Genomic DNA, 7,532 nt, shown 5'->3' with positions numbered 1-7,532 from the left:
CTAGAGGCAAAGAGAAGTTAAAGGTCCATCAGAATTTTTCCCCCCTTTTTTAAAGGATTAATTTTAAATGGTGTTTATATCAAGCACAGGTAAACTTTAAATTGAACAATGCTTAAAATATATGTGTAAATTAATAGGAAGATTTGTACAAGAATCACATGTACTCTGCAGAGAAGAGAATGAACAGAAGTGTAATGCTTTTTTCTAATAAAGAAGCTAATGTTCCATGCCTTGCTGTGGAAATACCGTAAATCCTGTTTCAATTAGGTGCCTTCATTGGAAGAACCATAGCCTGAATGTTGAATACTACTGCTTATTGAAAGTGATAAATTATCAAAGGGTTATAGTTCATAAGCATGGGACTTGATTTCTAGGAAAAATATAAGAACTACCAATATATCTAAAAAACAAGCTGTTCTGTGAGTAGCTAACAGAGCATGATCCCCTGTGTGTTTGTATCTTATATCCTCTATATGTTACTGCTGCGTTAACCCTATTCATCTCATGTCCCTACTTGATAATCCCATTTGGCAAGAAGGAATACAGCTTGAAGCTGGTCCAGAGCTCCGAGTCTACAGACTAGCTGGCCACTATGTGCTGACTGCGTATTTGGCTGTTGCCAAGCAGAAGCAAATCTGGCTTTGCCAAATGACAGCCTAGTTACCTGGAAGAACAAATATGGTCTCTCTCTTCCATCCAGCCACAATTTTTCRTGAAAGTTTTTGGAACTTAACAATCCATAAGAGTTCTCCTGCTCTCTCAAATGTGGTTGAAGTTGGCCAGGATTTTTGTGGGGGCAGGAGAGAGGGAGAAAAAAGAAAAGAAACAGAGAAATAAAACAGAGCTGAAAACAATCATGTTTGAATTTTTCCAGGCCTTTATCCTGGAGTATTTTAAAATGTGAAGTGTAAAAGACTTCCTTTTTTTCTTTTTTTTTTCACTAAAGACACAGAGTAGCAGACATAAATTTATTATTACTATTATGATCCAGTAATACATTTTCATACATCTTGACAGCTGCATTTTCTTCAGCTCAGAATACGTACACTTTGAGCTCTGTATTTTTGGTCTCCAAAAAGGACAAACAATAGCCTAAGGAGGTTAGAAAACTTTTCAGTGTGTAGAAGATTATGGAGTTAAATCCACAGCTGTGTGAGAAGCACATCAATAGAATTACATCTGTTTATATCAACTGAGAATCTATCACTTATCTGTAGTAGGACATTCCCTAAGACAACTTGACTGATTTGGAGTTAACACTTGATTACGTTACTACTTTCAGAACTCTACAATGGCCATAAGAGAAATCTTACTGTCTTCTGTAGTCTATCTAATTTATTCTTTAGGTCCCACTGATACTATGTATTAACAAAATTAAGGTTTGCATTTTAGTACTCCGTGCTGTTATCCATGCACATCACTGAAGTTATTTATAGTTTTATGGGGTCAAAAAATGTTATTTGAAGTAACTGAACCCACAAGATTGGTCCACAGATAGAGGTGACAGTACTAGGGGGTATGAATGAAATTCATACTAATACTACCTAATCAGTATCTACATACTAATGCAAAAAAACAAGATCCAGCAGGTCCAGKACAATACCTGCTTTTGGTATCCTGATTTCATTGATGAATGTCAATTTTTATTTTTGAGATTATTCTTCCTTCAGTTCATATTTTCACATTGATTTCATTTTGACTTACTACATCTTATTTTAAAATCTCTTTTTTTTTTTTTCTGTGACTATCTCCATGACATCAGATTAAAAGCTACAGAGTTTCAGGACTCAGACCAGTACATAATGGCCGAAATGCAGAAGCATCTAGAGAAGACTCTGCTGCTATGTATGTTGTAATTTATAGTTTTCATCAAGATTAACTCAGAGGAAATAGATTTATACACGCACACACATTTGTATCTGCTTCTCTTCGTAACCCCTTCTCCTTTGTTTCCTTCTTTCTCTGTCTCAGTGCATCTCTTCTGATCTTTTGTTCTTGTTTCCTTAAATAATTCTGTCACTCTATATGTTTAGATGTCTGCAGTGAAAAAAAGCAAAAGAAAATGGATCACTGGCTTTGCAGAGAACTTTAATGTGTAATGCCCAAGGAAATTCTACTGCAAAGTCAATGTAGAAGATAAAACTTTTAAATTTCCCGGGCTCCAATGCACACCAGCCTAATGTTCATTTCAACAAGAGGTACATGGATAAATTAAAAATCTTTTTACATTGTATCTCCAGGAGTKGTTTTTACTTATGGTCACTCCAAAGCCAGCAATATAAAAATTCAAAATATGATGTTAGTGCCCATAGTCCCTTGTTCTCATTTTTAAAGATTGATGACAGTATGTTTGTCAATAGTCCAGATTTCGGGATGCCAAACTTTTCTTTTTCCTTTATTTACCCACAAAAATGTGGATGCATGGGTAGGGCTGAGAGTTTTGCTYGGATAATTTTTTATATATATACTGTTTCATGGTGAGCAAGTTACAGGAATCATATATATGGAGAATGAAGAAATCTACATAAAGAGAAATATTTTTGTCTGTTCTTAATTTATTATATATTCAATTGCTTTCTGAATATGACATATGGGCTGTTGTATTCCAAATACACTTTGCAGACTTTTTTTTAGCAGCACAATAATCACTTTTGTTTACATTACAATCAGACTTGAGCTATGTCTGTAAAGACATCACATTTTATGTATTTGCACAGATCCTTTCTCCCCACTCTTTCCCCCAAAACACTAAAGAGCATGCAAGGAACATTTTATAAGTTGTGGAGTCAAGTCTGCAAAAGTTACAAAATGTTGGGATAAGACAAATAACCGGAATTAGGTGTTGGTTGCCTGTGGCCATACTCTGGAGGAAGCCAGGGTACTTAGTGAGTTTTAGCACTATATGGTTAAAATGGGGGCTTTCTCTCCTACAGAAAGGGTAGGAGAGAAAGATGCCCTCAGGAACCCTGAGTCTCATTCCATGCTGTGGAGCAAGCAAAGAAAACTCAGGGCTTGTAGGAAATGGCAAAACAGAGTAAGCTTCCATTGCCATTATGTTTTCCATAGACATGGAGTTAAAATGACTGCAGGCACATGTAAGCCTTAAATGTACGGTTTAGAAGCAGGAGGTCTGCCATATTCTGAAAATCTAGCACTAGGATTCCCAAGCATGTGGAAGTTACAACTACAAGTCTTCTGTGGGGAAGACTTGCTCTGGCAAGTCTTTTGGAGATAGGCAAACAGCAGTTTTTCAATGGTTTATAATTTGGCCAACTTAGTGTGAATTCCCAGCTGAATGGCAAAAGGCACATCTCTAATACAAAGGCCACTCAATCACCCAATTTCAAAACTAAATTTTCTCAGGAAAAAAGTTTGCTGCTATTAACACAGCTGACAACATTTCTTCCTCARTCTATTTCTCAGAAACAGCATCAAGCAACCAGAGGAACAGATGTTACCATTTTTTTCCAACAATCCAACTGTAGTTTGTGACCGGGGAAATAGAAGTATTGTATGCTTAGCACAACTAAGCATACAATAAACCCCAAATGGGTTGTTGTAAGGGATCAAATAATCCTTTCTGTTGTGCTGTAATCACCACTATATTAACTTGTAGCATTGTTCCTTCAATCCAGGGTCTTAACTCTTTTAACCAGCCACACTGTATCCTCAAATAACAGATAATTTATAAAGATAATTTGATCTGCATTTGATAGCATCCCCTATCTTCTCCAGTGGCATGGAGAAGTAGCAGAAGTCAGGTTATCTGCCTCTTGGTGGAGTCTCTCTACGCTGCTGTTCAGTGGGACACAAAACGGAGCCCCTATTTTAACCATATGGTGTGAACTGCATTCAGTGACTTACTCTTAAAAGACTTCATGACTATTTGGCCAAGATCCTCTCCTAAATCAATCGCTCAGTCTCCTACAGGGCTGTTAGGCTTTTATTTCCCCTCAGCACAAGAGTGATAGAGGAGGGGCAAGGGCCTGAACTTCTGCTCTTGCTCCTACTTACTGTGTTTCACATAAATTTTCTATTCACTTGCATGAAGATTAATACGCAGAAAGGAATCATGGTGCCCTCATACTAAACCTAAGCTCCATCACTCAATCACATATTAGACCACTTCCTAAATAAAATAACATTATCACTGTCATAATCAGATGAGTCCAAAGTAATTTCCAGCAACACAAATATTCCCAGGTTTTATTTTTACAATCATATTTATTTATTTAAGAAGCAGATAATTTTTCCTCCTCTTATTGAATTTAAAAAAAATGGATCAAAGGAGCAAACTGCATGAAAAAATATAGCATTGCTTCAGGTACAAACAGCATCCAAAACACTTGAATTCCATGACACTGAAGAAACAAACAGGAAAGAGGGAAAGGAGATGCACATAGATCCTAGCATAGCACTTTGCRTTGCTGATTGGATGTGTGATTTTTTGTTAGAAAGCTCTACAGCAGCCCTATCTGATGACTTGAAAACTGTGGAAAACACGTCATCCCCTCAAACACTTACCAGAAGTCCAAGTGAGTTGACCCACAGTTCAGCAGTATACTAAAGAGCTTGTACTGCTTTAAGCACAAGTGGTCCCACTGATTTGATGCAAAGCACTAAGAATAAAAATCAAAMGGACAAAGATCACAGGAGCTGACAGGACTTTTGAATTCAGTGAGAATTACCCAGAGGTTGAATCTGACAATCTCAGTGTTGTGACTGTGTTCAGCTCTACTAGTGAGTCACCGTGCTAAAAATCCAAACGCAGTGGCACAGTAGAATAATGCCCTCAGGAAAAGCATCACCRAAATCTCGAGAGGAGATATCTGTCAGGAAAATGCAAAAATAAACACTTTGCAAATCTTGTTGGCAAGGATAGATGTTGTTATTTTCCTTCCAGTTTATAAAACAAAAAAGTTAATTCTAGGACCCATTATTTTTAGCTATGTTTTCTCCATAAACCTTGCTGGTGTGAGAAGTGCCATGAACTTTGTTGATTATCATTTTAAACTGGCAAAGTTTGGATTTTCTTCCTCTCTGAAGTGATGTCAGAGCATACTCAGTGAATTTTGCCTGTGTKGGAGAGATTTTAGATTACAGGCAAGTATAGAGAGTTTAAGAGCACACACATCGCTAAATGATAATTAATCTAAGAATGAGGCATAATAAAAGCTCCAAGATTTTAATGTTGCGGTGAATGTATTTTTAAAAAGTTATCACTCTTACAGCGGATTATCCTTTCCCTCTCTTCTTTAAATGTWCTGATTTAAAATTTCAAAATGCTTTCCCATGTCAATGACAATCTTAATAGAGTCCAATTAGTTCCACAAGGCGCTTTCTGATGCACAAGCCTCTGGCTTGATTGCGGTGAATGGTGGGTATTTCCTGTGTTTAAGTCCACATATGGATTGAGTAAGGCAGTGGCAGAGAGACTACTGTTTTCCTTCACTACATCTTCATTTCTTTTTCACAGGCTAAGCCTTTTTTGTTTTTCCTGGCTCTGTTGTCAAAACATTGACCAGAGTTTTGGCTCATGGTATTGGAATACGAGGCCAAAACAATCCTCTGGAAACCAGTGTGGCAAAATGTATTTTAAATCCATACATTCACCATTCAACCATGTGAGTAACCACGCCCCCTGACCCACTCTGTGGTTTAAAAACAACATGGGTTTGCCCCCAGAACGGTTTGATTTATTTGACAAGCTTTTTCAAGCTGGGTATATCAACATTTAAACTGTTCTGAGGCTTGGCTTCTTACGTCACATGTACAACAAGCATTAAAACGCACTCTAATCATTTTCTGCTTCTATTAAACCAGACAAGGTGAATGCATTGTGCATTTTGCAAGATTTCTTTGAATTACTGTCTGTGTCACCAAAGACRGGGTACAGTGATTCTATCTTCCCCTTCAAAAACATACAATTAGGACCTTTTAAATATTATTTTGTTACATTCGCTTTTTACATCATTATAATAACTATTTACCTCTAGCTTTGGTTCCTGACATACAGATGTAGAATGCAAGACATGACACCTCTTAAAGGGCTTCTTCATAAAACGCAGTATAATATACATGTATCCTGTGACATTGCAAATATTTTCTTGCATTGTCAGGTTCGTTGTCTTTCCTTGAGGGTAAGTAGGAATACAAATTAAAACTTATACTAGGAAAATTCAGCTGTAAAACTGAAACCAGGACAAGATTGATTTTACACATATAATTAGGAAAATAAAAGCACAGAGATCGTGTATGGTACATTAAACGATCTATATCTAACAAGAATGCAACAGTTAAAGTACTGAGATGTAATTCCACTGAACCAGGAATTCCGGTATGATTTACTTCCATTTTTTCATTCATTTTTTGGGTTGGATACCACAGCATTCAGCTGGGTCTCTTTTGGTGCACGGACACTATCTATATAACAATCACCTCCAGAAATATATGCACGTGCGTGCCACAATAAGCATAAGTTTGAGGAAAGGATCTGCTTCTAGCATGAACAATCTATAARTTATCTGCGTAACATTTGAACCAAATTTAAATATCCCACCTGGATTTACTCCCAAACTGCACAGCGGGAACTCAAAAAGCAGGCCAGAACATGCCTTTCGCCATTAAATAAAACGTAAACTTCTCGGCCAAACCTGTTTCATTGTACGTGCTGCAGAAAGCTTTACAAGGAGGGAAATAAAAAAAAAGCGTTTGTAAATGTAGCGACGCATTTTACAGTTTCTCTTTTATCTCCCYTCGCATAGGGCTCTCCTACCTCATTTTCACCCTGGGAGAAACCGCTCTGCGCTCAAGGCGTGGGGAAGCGCGCGGGCCTTAATTGAAAGAAAAGCAAAAGCAATTAACTCGGGGGAGGGAGCCCGCCCGGCTGCTTGATTGACGGCCCGTGACTGATGCCCAGCTCCCCTCGGGAAGGCCCCGCGGCAGCGGCCCCGCCGCCCGCGGCCGCAAGTCGGGGCCCGCCCGCCCGCGGCCGCTTCGGCGCTGCCCCCACGGCCCCGCGCCGCTCCGCGCCCGCGGCCCAGCCGCCGGGGCTTCGGCCCAGGGACACTCACGCTTCCACGCCACCGCCCTGCGTCCTCGCCGTCCCGGCCCTTTGAACGTGTTGCCGTCGGCCTTCACCACGAAAACTGTAAAACCCCAACGCTGTTTTCCTGGTGGCAAAAAAAAAAAAAAAAAAAAAAAAAAAAAGAGAGAGAGAGAGAGAATACTACAAATTGGGGGGCGGGGGGTAGAAGTAACGTGAGGAAGCGTTTCACCAAACCCCATGAACTCGAGATCCAAGAGCCAGCGAGGGAAGCGGGGGAGGGAGAAGGGGAGAAGCCCTAAAATATCGGTGCAAGTAACGTAGTTTTTACTCCCGGACACCATAACTTGTTTTACGATTAGCGATCTGTTTAAAGATTTGTCCTGGAAGTACTTGATATTGGGTTACAAAAGGTTACGTTAATTGCATTAAGCCATAATGACCCATGAAGGACCACTAAGACTTAGGGAAAAACACATTATTTCCC

At 39.0% G+C, this 7,532-nt stretch overlaps 1 long non-coding RNA gene across 1 annotated transcript; it reads right to left on the bottom strand.

The window, feature by feature from the left end:
• Window positions 1-5,900: 5,900 nt before the first annotated feature.
• Window positions 5,901-7,174, bottom strand: LOC146600407 (uncharacterized). The gene is made up of 4 exons (XR_014898211.1): window positions 7,074-7,174; window positions 6,776-6,833; window positions 6,560-6,680; window positions 5,901-6,133 (listed from the first exon to the last, which is right to left on the bottom strand). It is a non-coding gene; the product is annotated as an uncharacterized LOC146600407 (long non-coding RNA).
• Window positions 7,175-7,532: the final 358 nt, after the last annotated feature.

This window comes from Rhea americana, unplaced genomic scaffold (genome assembly GCF_003343005.1).
Source record: "Rhea americana isolate MKP2758 unplaced genomic scaffold, rheAme1 scaffold_121, whole genome shotgun sequence".
NCBI classification, from domain to species: domain Eukaryota; kingdom Metazoa; phylum Chordata; class Aves; order Rheiformes; family Rheidae; genus Rhea; species Rhea americana.
This window is presented reverse-complemented; position numbering and strand designations above follow the sequence as displayed.